Source organism: Musca domestica, unplaced genomic scaffold, assembly GCF_030504385.1.
Source record: "Musca domestica strain aabys unplaced genomic scaffold, Musca_domestica.polishedcontigs.V.1.1 34, whole genome shotgun sequence".
Taxonomy (NCBI): domain Eukaryota; kingdom Metazoa; phylum Arthropoda; class Insecta; order Diptera; family Muscidae; genus Musca; species Musca domestica.
Window position 1 is genome coordinate 10,227,917 of NW_026712313.1, and position 16,145 is coordinate 10,244,061.

At 36.4% G+C, this 16,145-nt stretch overlaps 2 protein-coding genes and 1 non-coding gene across 3 annotated transcripts in view; 1 reads left to right on the forward strand and 2 right to left on the reverse strand.

Moving 5' to 3' along the window:
• Positions 1-16,145, forward strand: part of LOC101900564 (bone morphogenetic protein receptor type-1B) — a 472,784-nt gene that overhangs the window by 119,039 nt on the left and 337,600 nt on the right. The window lies entirely within an intron of this gene.
• Positions 1-16,145, reverse strand: part of LOC101901643 (probable cytochrome P450 4ac1) — a 181,999-nt gene that overhangs the window by 113,800 nt on the left and 52,054 nt on the right. The gene's annotated exons all lie outside the window — the stretch shown is intronic.
• LOC131803864 (small nucleolar RNA SNORA11) lies at positions 13,514-13,631 on the reverse strand. Its single transcript, XR_009342805.1, has one exon. It is a non-coding gene; the product is annotated as a small nucleolar RNA SNORA11 (small nucleolar RNA).

The window sequence follows — 16,145 nt, forward strand, 5'->3', positions numbered from 1 at the left end:
TGAAAAAGTCTGTAAAAAATCCACGATTATATCTCCAAAGATCCTTCAAAAAATATGAATAAGAAATCCATTAAAATTCATCCTTGAAAATTATTTAAAAAATTCATGGTTATAACTACGAAAGTCCTTCAAAATCTGAATAAAAAAGCAATAAATATATCCTTAAAAATCTGAATAAAAAAGTCTCAAATATATCCTTGAAAATCCTTTTAATATATCCCCAAAAATATATCCTTGAAAAATATTTTAAATATCCTTCAAAAATCTGAATTAAAAAACCGCACATATCTCCTTGGAAAATCTGAATGAAAAAGCCTCAAATATATCCTTAAAAATCTTTTAAAAATCCAGTATTGAATATATAAATATATCCTTGAAAAATATTTTAAAACTCCACGGCTATAGCTCCGAAGTGCCTTCAAAAATCTGAATAAAAAAACACTAAAATTTCCTTGAAAATTATTTTAAAAATCCATGGTTATAACTACGAAAGTCCTTCAAAATCTGAATAAAAAAAGTCGCAAACATATCCTTGAAAACCCTTTTAAAAATCCACGATTCTTGCTCCGAATGTCATTCAAAAAATCTAAATAAAAATGCCACAAACGTGTCCTTGAAAGGCCTTTTGAAAAATACAGGATTATAGCTGCAGAATTATATCCTTAAAAAATCTTTTAAAAATCCAGCTCCGAAAGTCCTTCAAAAATATAAATAAAAAGCCTTAAATATCTCCTTGAAAAGTCTTTTAAAAAATCCACGATTATAGCTCAGAAAGTCCTCCAAAAACTGAATAAAAAAGCCACAAATATATCCTTGAAAAATCTTTTAAAAATCCAAAATCATAGCTCCAAAAGTCCTTTAAAAATCTGAATACAAAAGCCACATATACAGTGTGAGATGAAAAAACTGCAACCAACTTCAGACTTCTGTCATTTCTAAGCCACTCGTCCGACAGCTGATGGAATTCTAGCGTGATTTCCTTATATTTGGCTGGAAAACTACCGCGTCGCAAATTGCCCGGCCGATGGCTCGTGAGCTGAACATATCGCAATATTCCATTCGGCAAATATCGAAAAATGAGCTCGGGGTAAAGCCATTTAAATTCCAAAAAGTGCAAGAATACACTCAAAAGAGCTACAGAGTTGATTTGTTTGACCGAAAGTGGTGAAGTGCCGAATTTGGTTTGGTTGTCTAGCAGTTTGTAAACAAACAAAATTATCGTGTTTACTTGCCAAAGAAGTCTGCTGAAAATGTGATCCTTCGGTTGGCCACCAGAACGCGCCACCCAAGAATGGTTAAAAAATCAGGTCATATAATTTTTATGCATTGAAAATTAATAAACCCGGACCCCTAGTGGTAAAATGGGAAATTAACATGACCAGTAACGCCGATTAGGGCTGAGTTGCACTTTCATCCGCCACCAGTACTGGGCGGTCTTCTGTTGTTTTATCCCCATAATTTCCAATTATTTTATTGTCATGTATGCTGGGAAATAGTAATTCGTTGGAATTCTGTTTTTACAATCCCTCCGATGCACTATGGGTAAAAAGCATGATTTTTTGGCATAAAGTCATTTTTTTTTGGTTTCATATTTTGAAATTTAACTGATTTCCTAAATGTAGATACTCATATTAGAAAAAAAAATGTTTAATATAAATACGGGTGGCAACCCTTTTTTGCTGGCGAGCTTTTAAAGTCAGCTGTTTGAAAGTCACTTTGATTTGGTACAACTGGCGGTAAAGATCAGCTAAGTTCAAGTGCTTCTGATTTGACAAAATTGAAAAAAATAAAATGTGTAATTATGGAAAACGTTAGTGCAGGTATGTAAAATTAAGACGAGGTGCCCTTTTTGTCATAATTGTCTGTTGTTGTAATACTGTGAATTGTTTCGTTTATGTATAGCTTTATATAAAATCTATAAATTGTAGTTGTGTTCCGTGGAGTGTAACTTGTGAATGGCAAAGCATTGCAAAAAGGTATAAATGCCAAGTTATTAACAAAAGTGTGTTAATTAATGAGTAACTAGCCTTTTTTGTTCTATTTTGTGCCAACACGTGTTTTGCAGATAAACATGTGTTTGTCCATGCAGCGTTTATTAAAATTTGGAGAAGCAACAATCGCTCAGAAGATGAACTTGTGAAATATGTGTTACAGAATATCAATAATATCAGTTTAAATGAAGACCAAATGCTTTTGATATCAAAACAAGTGAAAGATTTTGTTAATTATATAAAAAAGCATTTGCCAAAGTGCATCCGTAAACTAGAGCGATTTAAAACTAAACATTCAAAATGGCTTAGCAAAAAATTATAATTATAGTAATGAATGAGCAGTATGTTTCTCCAAATCATCATAGCCGATCGGCCAGATCGGCTATATAGCAGCTACATGAAATAGTGCCCCAAATCATATGAAAATTCGTAGGTCATCTTGGGGCATAAAAATGAATACAAATCAAATTTCACTTCAACAGCTTCATAAATAAAAAAGTTGGGTCAAATAGGCCAGACCGGCTATATAGCAGCTACATAAGAAATAGTGCCCCAAATCATATGAAAATTCGTAAGTCATCTTGGGGGGGGCTTAAAAAATGAATACAAACCAAATTTCACTTCAATAGCTTCATAAACAAAAAAGTTGGGTCAAATCGGCCAAATCGGCTATATAGCAGCTATATGAAATAGTTCCCCAAATCATATGAAAATTCGTAGGTCATCTTGGGGGCATAAAAAATGAATACAAACCAAATTTCACTTCAATAGCTTCATAAACAAAAAAGTTGGGTCAAATCGGCCAAATCGGCTATATAGCAGCTATATGAAATAGTTCCCCAAATCATATGAAAATTCGTAGGTCATCTTGGGGGCATAAAAAATGAATACAAATCAAATTTCACTTCAATAGCTTCATAAACAAAAAAGTTGGGTCAAATCGGCCAAATCGGCTATATAGCAGCTATATGAAATAGTTCCCCAAATCATATGAAAATTCGTAGGTCATCTTGGGGGCATAAAAAATGAATACAAATCAAATTTCACTTCAATAGCTTCATAAACAAAAAAGTTGGGTCAAATCGGCCAGATCGGCTATATAGCAGCTATATGAAATAGTGCCCCAAATCATATGAAAATTGGTAGGTCATCTTGGAAGCATAAAAAATGCATACAAACCAAATTTCAATTCAATAGCTTTGAAATTAGAGTTTATGCCAAAATAAACGTAAAAAAACCCATAGTGCGATGTAGTTCCTCAATTTGAAACTGCAACATCAATTATTTTTGGATCTGAGTCAAAATATTTGTATAGTGTAAAAATTGACTTTAATTATTTCAAAACAATTTTAAACTATTGTTAATGACCGGATGATCATCATCCATTTTAGATAAGTGGAGTAAATCAACTGAAATACATTTCTTGTTAAAGATAATGACGAGAGAGGTGTCAATGCCAACAGCGACGGTCACAGTTGTCATTGTCGCTTTCCGACAAAAAGAAAATGCTTTGACATGGAATCATTTAAAATACTTGACTGTCATTATCTAATTAAATGTGATACCTAGTTTGACATGACACTGCAATGATATATGTGAGATTTATAGTGAACAGATGTTGAAGAACAGGACTTCTATGAGAAATTTTTTTACAAACATCCGCAAAAGGACTTTTTTATGAAAAGACCCAAATATACTAAAGGACTATTAGAAGAGAAGACCTACTACTGGAAAGACCAACAGGTTTTCCATGAGAAGACCCACAGGTCTTCTATTAGAAGTCATTCTTCTGGTTTTCTATCAGAAATCTTTCAGCTGATCTTCTATGAGAATGAGAAGACCAACAGGTCTTCTATGGGAAGACCAACAGGTCTTCTATGGGAAGACCAACAGGTCTTCTATGGAAAGACCTACAGGTCTTCTATGGGAAGACCAACAGGTCTTCTATGGGAAGATCAACAGGTCTTCTATGGGAAGATCAACAGGTCTTCTACGGAAAGACCTACAGGTCTTCTATGGAAAGACCTACAGGTCTTCTATGGAAAGACCTACAGGTCTTCTACAAGAAGACCTTCTACTGGTCTTTTTTGAGAAAACAGACTATCCCTCTATGAGAAGACCAACTGCTGATCTTCTATGAGAAGACCAACTGCTGGTCTTCTATGAGAAGACCAACTGCTGGTCTTCTATGAGAAGACCTTCTGGTCTGGTCTTCTATGAGAAGACCTTCTGGTCTGGTCTTCCATGAGAAGACCTTCTGGTCTGATCTTCTATGAGAAGACCTTCTGGTCTGATCTTCTATGAGAAGACCTTCTGGTCTGATCTTCTATGAGAAGACCTTCTGGTCTGGTCTTCTATGAGAAGACCTCCTGGTCTGGTCTCTATGAGAAGACCTCCTGGTCTGGTCTTCTATGAGAAGACATCCTGGTCTGGTCTTCTATGAGAAGACCTTCTGGTCCGGTCTTCTATGAGAAGACCTTCTGGTCCGGTCTTCTATGAGAAGACCTTCTGGTCTGGTCTTCCATGAGGAGACCTTCTGGTCCGGTCTTCTATGAGAAGACCTTCTGGTCTGGTCTTCCATGAGGAGACCTTCTGCTGGTCTTCTATGAGAAAACCAACAGGTCTTCTATGAGAAGACTAACAGGTCTTCTATTGAAAGAAAATTCCCGTCTTCTATGAAAAGACCTTCCAGTGTTCTATGAGAGGACCAACAGGTCTTTTGTGAGAAGACCATCCGGCTTTCTATGAAAACAACTTCTTGGTATTCTAATGAGAAGACCTCCTGGTCTTCTATGAAAAAACCAACAGGTCTTCTGTGAGGAGACCATCCGGCATTCTATGAAAACACATTCTTGGTCTTCTAATGAGAAGACCTTCTGGTCTTTTATGAAAAAACCATCAGGTCTTCTTTGATGAGACCAACAGGTTTCTATGAGAAGACCTTCTTGGTTTTCTAATGAGAAGATCTTCTGGCCTTCTAAGAAGAATACCTTAAGCTCTTCTATAGAGAAGAAGACCTTAAGCTCGTCTATAGAGAAGAAGACCTTAAGCTCGTCTATAGAGAAGAAGACCTTAAGCTCTTCTAATGAGAAGAAGACCTTAAGCTCTTCTAATGAGAAGAAGACCCTGAGCTCTTCTATGAGAAAAAGACCTTGAGCTCTTCTATGAGAAGAAGACCTTAAGCTCTTTTATGAGAAGAAGACCTTAAGCTGCTCTTCTATGAGAAGAAGACCTTAAGCTGCTCTTCTATGAGAAGAAGACCTTAAGCTGCTCTTCTATGAGAAGAAGACCTTAAGCTGCTCTTCTATGAGAAGAAGACATTAAGCTGCTCTTCTATGAGAAGAAGACATTAAGCTTAAGAAGACCTTAAGCTCTTCTAATGAGAAGAAGACCTTAAGCTCTTCTAATGAGAAGAAGACCTTAAGCTCTTCTAATGAGAAGAAGACCTTAAGCTCTTCTAATGAGAAGAAGATCTTAAGCTCTTCTAATGAGAAGAAGACCTTAAACTCTTCTAATGAGAAGAAGACCTTAAGCTCTTCTAATGAGAAGAAGACCTTAAGCTCTTCCATGATTTGACTTGTTGGTCTTCTTTATCCCTTAAACAACCTGTATCATCGATTTGAAAACGCAAACCTTTTCATTTAAAACCCTGGCCAACAAAATGACGTGTGTCGCCACTTTGACGCCTGGCCTGCCAGAAAGTGTTTATCCGCATCTACTCTCTCTGCCATATTATTCTTAAAATACAATGCATCCTTACGAGTCTCATCTTCCGATGGAATCTCTTTTACACTTCGTCGTGGTAGTAATGGTAAATGTGTGCCATGCAACGAAGTTTCGTTGATTTCGTGGCCAACAGACAAAAATGCTGTCTGCCTGTCACTTGGCTTTAAGAGATTGTCCCTTTGACTGTTCCTGTCTGGCTTTTGAATGCTTTCAGCCCAGCAGCATTCATTCATATGTGAGTGTGTGTGTCATTGTTCATATACATTTCGGTCTTCATTTGTAGGCTATTCTTTGGTAGGGTAAAGTTGTTTTTTTCTTTTTATGCCATCTTTTTACGTTTCCTTAAGCCAAATGTAAGAGCTCTCTGAAATATATTGAAAATGGGGAGATTGATCTTTTGGGGAAATAGAATTCTTAAAAAATATTCGTTTTACAAAAGGGGTCCTGAAAGAGAAACCATTTTCTCTTTTTCGGTCCTTTTATTTCCATATCATTTGGTACTTCTTAAGAAGAACAATCAGGGCTCCCTTTGTTTAAAAATGTAACTCCAAATTATCCCTCTACCCCTCGTTCTTTCTTCCTTGTTTTCTTATTTCGAAATTTTTAATGCAATCAGCAATGCGAAATACCATTCAGTCCACCATCCTGCCATCCAGTCAGCCAGTCACTCACTTCAACATTTGCCCATAATTAAAACACTTCTCTTGTTTGCCACTTTCAGCACTCTCAGAATTCAATTCGGAAATCTGCCAGAGGGCAAACCAGTTAATGTCCACCACCGGGAATAGTGTGTCAGTGTTAAAATTTTTGTGTTTTTAATTAAAATGCTATCAGTTGGTGTTGTTGTTGTTGTTATTTTTCCTGATTATATTCCAGCCAAGCATGCAAGGCTTTTGTACGTATTTCTTAATGAAATGCTTGAAATTTTTCATTAAAACCGAATTTCAAGGGAAAACATTTAGGGGGGTTTTTAATTTGCAGGAGAATTTTTAAGCGGACTTGTGAAGATGGAGGAATGGGAACTGGAACATATATCTGTAAAAGGATCTCATTTTTTAAGACTTCTTATACTTCTTCGAACTGTAAAAGGTCTTTCAATGGGACTTATATCTATTGAATACCTCTAAAAGAAAAATATATTTACTGCAGATCTTTAGAGGACTTCTATTTGTAGCTGATATCTCAAATCGCCTTCGGTCGAAACCAGACCTTGAATATCAATAGAAGATCCCTCAAATGGTCTTCCACGTCAAAGAAGTTCTGAGTCCTAAAAGTTTGCTAGACATAGAAGTCTTCCACACACAGGCGACCTTGCCAATATCTTTTAATATTAGTGAACCTTGTATATCTTTATATATAGAAGATCTCCTAAAGTCTTGAATGCACAGAAGACCTCCTAAAATATGCCATAGACGGAAGATTGCCTAAATACCAACTTAGGATGGGAAAGTTCTTTAAACGTTGTCTATGGATTTTAGATCGTTGTCTATGGATTGTATAGATGGAAGTCCTCCTAAAGCAGGGTGAGGGGCTAAGTTGACTTCCTAAAGATCTTCTATGAAATGAACGCTCACGGAAAAAGGTCTTCCATTTTTTTTATTTAGAAGACTTTTATAAATAGAGAACTTCCTGGAGGTCTACTCCCTAAAGGCTTCTTTATTTAGAATATTTCATATCGGTCTTCCCTAAAGAAAGAAGAAGAAGAAGACCGTCTAAAGGACATTTTATGATTAAAAGAAGTTAAATGAAATCAGTCGGTATTGCCGACCAGCCAGACAGACGGACATCGCAAGATCGACTCCAAATGTCTTAAAACGTTTTGGCCGTATCGAATGATATATACCCTCACTAGCCATATGACTGAGGGTATAAAAACAGCCTTTAAGTAAAAGAGCTCTCTAAAGGAATAAATAAGGACAAAAGGAAATCTTTATATTAATTTTTTTGAATCTGCTACAAGGTCTCCCACGAAGTTAGTTGGGGAGGTCATTAACAGATGGAAGATTCGTGGAAGTTTCTACAGAGGCTTATTTGAGAGATTTTTTACAGCCTCCGTAGGTCCTCTTTATATTCTGGCTATCAAAAGGATTTGAAATAGATCTCTCAATAGAGATATTGGAAGAGAATTTCACGAGAGGTCTTTGCTCTAAAGATGGTGGTTTGCAAACTATACTCTGTAAGTCTTTCTAAAGATGACCCCTTACAGATCTATTGATCTACGAATTATATTTAGTTCTTATAGGGATATATCAAGAGGTTTCTCCTTCGATCTAGAGATGATGTTTTGTGAAGATTTTCAGAGAGGGAATTTGGGAGGACCTCCATAGATACGAGAAATGTTCGAATACCTTGCAAAAACTGAAAACATATTTGGAAGTCCTCGCTAATAGGAAGACTGTTTGAAAGGGAGGCCTTTCCTATAATGGAGATGTTTTCAAGGTTCCTTTAATTAATCGAAGACCCTTTGAGATATCTTGAGGCAGAAAATAGAAAGAAAATCATTTGACACCCCGTTATAGGTAAAAGGCCTTCGAAGTTTTTGGAGGAGTCCGCCTTTAATTGGCTGACTATTGAGAGGATAAAAAACATTTTTGAGGGGATTTCAAAATTAACAGGACCTTGAAGAAGTCAGTTTTACAAGTCTTATTTCACTTAAAAGCTCTTTTATTCCAAAACCCTTCTGAAAATCGCATTTCTTTTGCAGATCTCTCGATAGGACTTCTATATATTGTAGGTATTCTGGAAAGGGTTATATAAAGGATCTCCTTGCTCTCGCAGGATCTTCCAACTATAGAAAACTTTAGAAATCTTTGGATTATAACAAACTTCGAAAGCCCTTTTCTGAATTCTTCTTTCTCTTTCCGACGATCTTAGATATATTCAATGCTTCTAAAATTATCTGTTTTATAGAAGACTTCTGGAAAGGTGTTCCATAGTTCGAATATCTCCTGAGAGTTCACTATATAGATTTAAGAGATCCTAAAAGTATTATTATTTGGCTATAAGACCTTCTAAAATCCTCATGAAGAATTTTTGGAGGTCTTCCACTCCTTAGATGCCTTTGGAAGATATAGATGATCTTGAAGAAATATTCAATCCATAGAAGATCTTGAGGACATCCTTTATTCTAGGAAGACCTTGATAATGTTAAATGTCTTTGGAAGACATTAAGGAGGTCATCGAAAAATAGAAGTCTTCTAGAATTCTTCTGAATATGGAACGCTTCTAGTAGTATTTTATCAATGGGAAACTTTGACAAATAAAAAAAAAAAATAAAAATTGGTCCTTCTATGGTAGTCCACTTGAGAGGTATTCTGTAGTTCTTAGACCTTCTGATAGGGCACTACAAAGGCCATATTTGAGGTGTTCTTTATGCACAAATGGTTGTCATTCGTGGGAGATAGTTTGAAATGTCTTCTGGGATGTTTTTAAGTCTTCTATAAATTGAATCTCCAGTCTATGGGTATGGTCTCAAAAAATATTTTATTGTGCGAGGTTCTTCTGGGGGTGGGTAATACTATGATTTTGTTGAGATGTATTTCATAGTCAGGAGTTTTGAGACCCCTTTTTAGACGACTTCTATAGTTGGCAGACCAGTTGAAAGGTCTTCCACTGATGAACAATCTTTTTCAAAGTTCTACTATATATCGAAGACATTTTGTGAAGAATTGAGGACTTATCATGATTGAATACCATTTGAGATGTCTTTTGTTTTATGAAAATTCTATGGAGAGACCTTCATGGGTAAAATCCTTTTCAGAGGTCTAATATAGATAAAGACCTCCAGAAGTCCATTTAATTGATTTCTTGGTAAAGAAGACCTTCGAGAGATATTCTCTAGTTATGAGGTCTTTTGACAGTTCTGCTATGGATATACAACTCTTTGAGAAGTTTTCTTATGAAAGTCAACCTTTTGAGCGCTGAATTGTTTTAGGAAGACCTCTAAAAAGTCTTATACATATGGAAGATACTTTGGAAGGTTTTGACTTATATTTCAGTTTTGAAACCATTTGACAGATCAGCTATAGATAAAAGACCTTTAATGGTATTCTATAGATAGATCCCCATATGTGAAGCATTTTATAAATTAAGATTCGTTTGAGAGGTCTTCAATATATTGGTAACCTCTGTGAGGATAGAAGATAGAAATTTTGGTCTACCAGAGTCGTGAATTTTTTAAAGAATATGTTATTTAAGGTCTATAAGAATCGTGGATTTGTTAAACAATGTTTTTTTCAAGGTCTATCAGAATCGTTGATTTTTTTAAGAATATTTTTAAAGTTTTTTAAGAATCGTGGATTTTTTAAACAATATATTTTCAAGGTCTATCAGAATCGTGGCATTTTCAAACAATATTTTTTCAAGGTCTATCAAAATCATGAATTTTTAAAAAGAATATTATTTTCAAGGTCTGTCAGAATCATGGATTTTTTAAGAATATTTGTTTAAGGTCTATCGGAGTCGTGGATTTTTTAAAGAATATTTTTTCAAGATTTATCAGAATCATGGAGTTTTTAAAGAATATTATTTTAAGGTCTATCAGAATCGTGGATTTCTTATGAATATTATTTTAAGGTCTATCAGAATCATGGAGTTTTTAAAGAATATTTTTTTCTTTTTTTCAAGGTCTACATATCTCGTGGATTTTTAAAAGAATATTATTTTAAGGTCTATCAGAATCGTGGATTTTTAAAAGAATATTATTTTAAAGTCTACCAGAGACCTGCATTTTTCAAACAATTTTTTTTTTCAAAGTCTCCCAGAATCGTGGTTTTTGTGAAGCACATTTTTTCAAGGTCTACCAGGCTCATGGGTTTTTTGGAACATATTTTTCAAGAATGAATTTTTCAAACAATTTTTTTAAAAGTCTACCAGAATCGTGTATTTTTTGAAACATATTTTTTCAAGCTCTGCCAGGATCGTGTTTTCTTTTTTTTTTTTTGGAACATATTTTTCCAGGTCTTTAACAATCGTGGATTTTTTTTTACATTTTTCAGGAATTTTCTATAGATAAAAAAATCCAGATGGACCTGCCCAAGGTCTTGTAGAGATATAAGACATTTTGAGAATTCTTTTAGAGTTCCTATACCAATGGAAAAGAAAAGAAAAAAGCTTATCTCAAAATAGGTGACTTTTTGATAGGCCTATCAAAAATTCTAAAAACTTTGTAATGATCCTTCCCAGGGAAGAGCTTTTGAATGATCTTCTAAAAATTAAAAATTCGTATAGAAGACCTCCTATGGCTCTTCTATACATAGAAGATCTTCTATGGGTGTTGTATTCATAGATGACCTCCTATTGGTCTTCTATAGATAGAAGACTTTCTATTGGTCTTCTGTAGATAGAAGATCTCCGATAGGTTTTCTATACATAGAAAACCTCCTATATGTCTTTTATACATATAAACCTTATATAGGTCTCCTATACATAGAAGACCTCCGATCGGTCTTCTATAGATAGAAGACCTCCGATCGGTCTTCTATAGATAGAAGACCACCGATCGGTCTTCTATAGATAGAAGACCTCCGATCGGTCTTCTATAGATAGAAGACCTCCGATCGGTCTTCTATAGATAGAAGACCTCCGATCGGTCTTCTATAGATAGAAGACCTCCGATAGGTCTTCTATAGATAGAAGACCTCCTATAGGTCTTCTATACACAGAAGACCTCCGATAGGTCTTCTATACACAGAAGACCTCCGATAGGTCTTCTATACAAAGAAGACCTCCTATAGGTCTTCTATACACAGAAGACCTCCGATAGGTCTTCTATACAAAGAAGACCTCCTATATGCCTTCTCCTATTGGAGGTCGTAAGTTATTTCATAGTTGTAGGACCCCTTGAACGATTTTCTACTGATAAACCATCGCACATAGCTTCATTTCAATTGAGAGGTATTTTATAGAAAAAATTCTATTGAGGATCCTTTATAGTTGGAAGACCTTTGAGAGAACCTTTATATTCTAAACACCGTTCGAAAGGTCTTCTTTATTTATTTTCAGAGGTCTTTTTCATATGGTATACATTTGGGACCTTAAGATAGACGACCTTGGGGCTCAAGATCCTCTGGGACTTCTTCCATACATGTTTCAATTTCTAAAAACCCCTTTGAGAAATTTTCCATTTATATTTTGTGTGTTCATGTTGTTGCTATTGTTGTTCCTTTTTTTGTTAAATTAGTGTGAGATTAATGTAACGCTTTAATCGCATCTGATTGATCCCAGGCACCTCCACTTCTAGCCGTTGGTGGTGGTGGCTCAACTCATATTTACACATTTAACGTGGTACGGTCATGGGCGCAACTCCATAAATGCTTTAACAAAACAGAAACTCACAAATCATATTTAAAAAAAAAAATACCGATTTGAAGAGGAAGTAACGCAAAGAAAAAAACAAAAACAATAATAAAAACCAATCAAGCGATTGGTTGCGCATGCGCGTACAAAAATACTTTGTCGTCCATTGACGATCAATGAATGGGAACGGGAATTATTTCACTTTGCTTTCCAGCTGAGCCGTGGATAAGCAAAGAAAATTGTGCTTTTGTTGCCAGCCAGCCAGCCAGCCAGCCAGTCAGCTAGCTAGGCGATTGCCAAGAACCCTAGCTTGTGATAAGCAACATTTTAAGAAACTTTTTATTTTTATGATTCAGTTTCCTTGGTTTTGATTTTTTTTATTCTTAATTTTTCCGATTTTTTTTCTCTGTGACCACAAAAGATTGAATTGTGACTTGGCGTAATAATGGTGTTCCTTGTGGTCCATTTGGGTGAAGCGTTTTTTTTTTGTTCTCCACTCCACTCCACATCAATGAAATCAAACTTTAGACACGTAACCAATTTGACACGCAATCACGTAGAACCAATCGTTTTCGGTTGATGGTGTGGCGTGCCGGTTATGCTTGAGTGGCAGAGCCAGGCCGCTTTGGAGATGCTGGATTAGTCGCTCGCTCATCTTAGGAAGAAATCTCTGTGGTTATTGTGTAGAAGTTTTCTTGGTTTGGAGGGCACAGTGATTTGGGAGAAACAAAACAGGTCTTCTATACTTTAAAGACCTCTTCTAGGTCTCCCATACAGAGAGGCCTTCTATGGTTAAAAGACCTACTAAAGTTCCTCTATGGTTAGAAGTCCTCCTAAAGGTCTTTTATGGTAGGTCTTCTATACATAGAAGCCCCCAAGACCTCCTATAGGTCTTCTATAGGTGTAGGTCTTCCAAACCTACATAGAAGACCTCCTATGGGTCTTCTAGACATAAATACATCCTATGAGTTTTCTATACATAGAAGTCCTTCTATAGGTATTCTATACATACAAGACATTTTCTATGCGGATAAGACCTCCTATAGATCTTCTATACATAGAAGATCTCCTATGGATCTTCTGTACGTAAAAGACCTCCTGTAGATCTTCTATACATAGAAGACCTCCTATAGGTCTTCTGTACATAGAAGACCTCCTATAGGTCTTCTATGCATGGAAGATCTCATATTTGTTTTCTATAAATAGAAGATCTATAGGTCTTCTATACATAGCAGACCTCCTATAGTTCTTCTATACATAGAAGACCTCCTATAGGTCTTCTATACATAGAAGACCTCCTATGGGTCTTCTATACATAGAGGACCTCTTATGGGTCTTCTATACAAAGAAGACCTCCTATGGGTCTTCTATACATAGAGGACCTCCTATGGGTCTTCTATACATAGAGGACCTCTTATGGGTCTTCTATACATAGAAGACCTCCTATAGGTCTTCTATACGTAGAAGACCTCCCAGGGGTCTTCTATACATAGAAGACTTCCTATAGGTCTTCTATACGTAAAAGACCTCCTATAGGTCTTCTATACGTAGAAGACCTCCTATAGGTCTTCTATACATAGAAGACCTCCTATAGGTCTTCTATACATAGAAGACCTCCTATAGGTCTTCTATACATAGAAGGCCTCTTCTATGCAGATAAGACCTCCTAAAGGTCTTCTATCCGTAGAAGGCTTTCTGTAGGACTCCTATAAAAATAAGACCTTCTATAGGTCTTCTATACACAGAAGACCTCCTATGAGTCTTCTATACATAGAAGACCTCCTATAGGTCTTCTATACATAGAAGACCTCCTATAGGTCTTCTATACATAGAAGACCTCCTAAGTCTTCTATACATAGAAGACCTCCTATAGGTCTTCTATACATAGAAGACCTCCTATAGGTCTTCTATACATAGAAGACCTCCTACAGGTCTTCTATACATAGATGACCTCCTATAGGTCTTCTATACATAGAAGACCTCCTATAGGTCTTCTATACATAGAAGACCTCCTATAGGTCTTCTATACATAGAAGACCTCCTACAGGTCTTCTATACATAAAAGACCTCCTACAGGTCTTCTATACAGGTCTTCCTAAAGGTCTTCTAGACACAGAATGCCTCCTTAAGGTCTTCTAGACGTAGACGACCTTCTAAAGGTCTTCTAGACAAAGACAACCTTCTCAGGGCCTTCTCCATATGTCAGACGTCCTAAATGTCTGCTATGGCTGCTCTTCCTTTTAGATTATCATTTTTGTGGACTTTTCTTATTATTTCCATTTTTCGAATTTATTATTTATCACCTCCATCCACCCCAGCAATCTTCCAACAATTTTTCATGGCTCTTCCGAGGATTTGCATTCTCAAGCTGGAACATAATTTAAGCTGCAATTGTTTGAGCTTTATTTTTCGCTAGCAATTTTTCTTCATGTTGTGAGGATTAACCGCATATGATTTAGCGTGTAGTCAGAATGTATGAGAGTGTATCTGTGTGTGTGTGTTATTCTGATATAGCTCTAGCTTTGCCATTATGATATGATTAATAGTTGTAACCATGTTGTGAGCTAAGACCTGAGTTTTTTTTTTCGTTGTTGTCTCTGTTAGTTCTAAGCTCTTCTAGCTGTTCCTTCTTTGGCTTACCTTAGATTTTCGCGAAGTGATAATATGACGGCTGTGTAGGTAGAGTGGGGAAGTTGGTAGGGAGATATGTAGTTTTGACATGGAAATATGAAAGGGCTTAAGTTCTTAACTTCAGTTCATAAGTAATCTTCTTAAGAGATCACCAAAATGGCATATTTTTATTTGATGGCAATTCTACGAAAGAAGAAAAAAAGGTTTTTGATTCGCTTATGAAGTGTTTGATTAAAAGAGAAGATTAAGGAGTGGATATTGTATTAAAAAATTGAGAGGAATATGGAAAAATGTATTTATAAGAATTATATACCCTAAAATTCTCATTTTTTAATATATACCATAAGATATACAGGGTGAGATGAAAAAACTGTAATCAACTTCAGACTGCTGTCATTTCTAAGCTACTCGTCCGACAGCTGTTAAAATTATTCCAGTGACAGCTCATTATATTGTTTACAAGCGTCCAAAAGCATTTTGTTGAGAATTTTCTTGAAAAAAGTTGTTCGCGATGGAATCGAAGGGTGATAATGGGATTTCTTTATATTTGGCTGGAAAACCGCAGGTGGCTATCGTTAGAGCACTCTAGCATTTAAATGTGAATAAATCGCACGTTACCGTGATACTGGTAGCGTAGCCCGATGTCAAGGAAGTGGACGGAAGAAAACAGCAACATCAGCACAAATGGTCCGAAAAGTAAAGAAGCACCTTGATCGAAGCCCGCGTCGCAGTGGACGAAAAATGGCTCGTGAGCTGAACATATCGCCATATCCCATTCGGCAAATATTGAAAAATGAGCTCGGGATGAAGCCATTGAAATTCCAAAAAGTGCAAGAACTTACACCGCAACAGAAAGAAAATAGACTCAAAAGAGCTATAGAGTTGCTTCGCTTGGACGAAAGTGGTGCATTGCGGAATTGGGGTTTCTCCGATGAGAAAACATTTGTTGTCCTGTCCAGCAGTTTGTAAACAAACAATTAGATCGTGTTTACTTGCCAAAGAGGTCAGCTGAAAATGTACACCTTCAGGTGGCCAGCAGAACTCAGGCTCCAGCCATGGTTATTGTGTGGACCGACATAACAGGCTATGGTCGCCCCCCTCTTGTATTAATCGATCGTGGCATCAGAATAAATGCCGAATATTATTGCGAAAATATTCTGGAGGGGAGACCTTGGACATTCCAACAAGACTCAGCACCATCGCACTCAGCACGCGCTTGGTTACAAAATGAGGTTCCTGGCGTCATTTCCAGCGCACAATGGCCACCAAAATCTCCGGATACCAATCCGTTGGATTATTGTGTCTGGAGTATTTTGGAAAGCAAGATTGGCACTAGAAAACACCAAAGTGTCGATCACCTCAAGCAAGCGCTTCACCGGAAATGGGTCAAAATACCGGCGAGCAACTTTCGAGCAGCGTGTGACGGTTTTATTGGCCGTTTGAAGGCCATAAGTCATGCCAAAGGTGACTAATTTGAACAAATCTTAACTTATTCTAAAA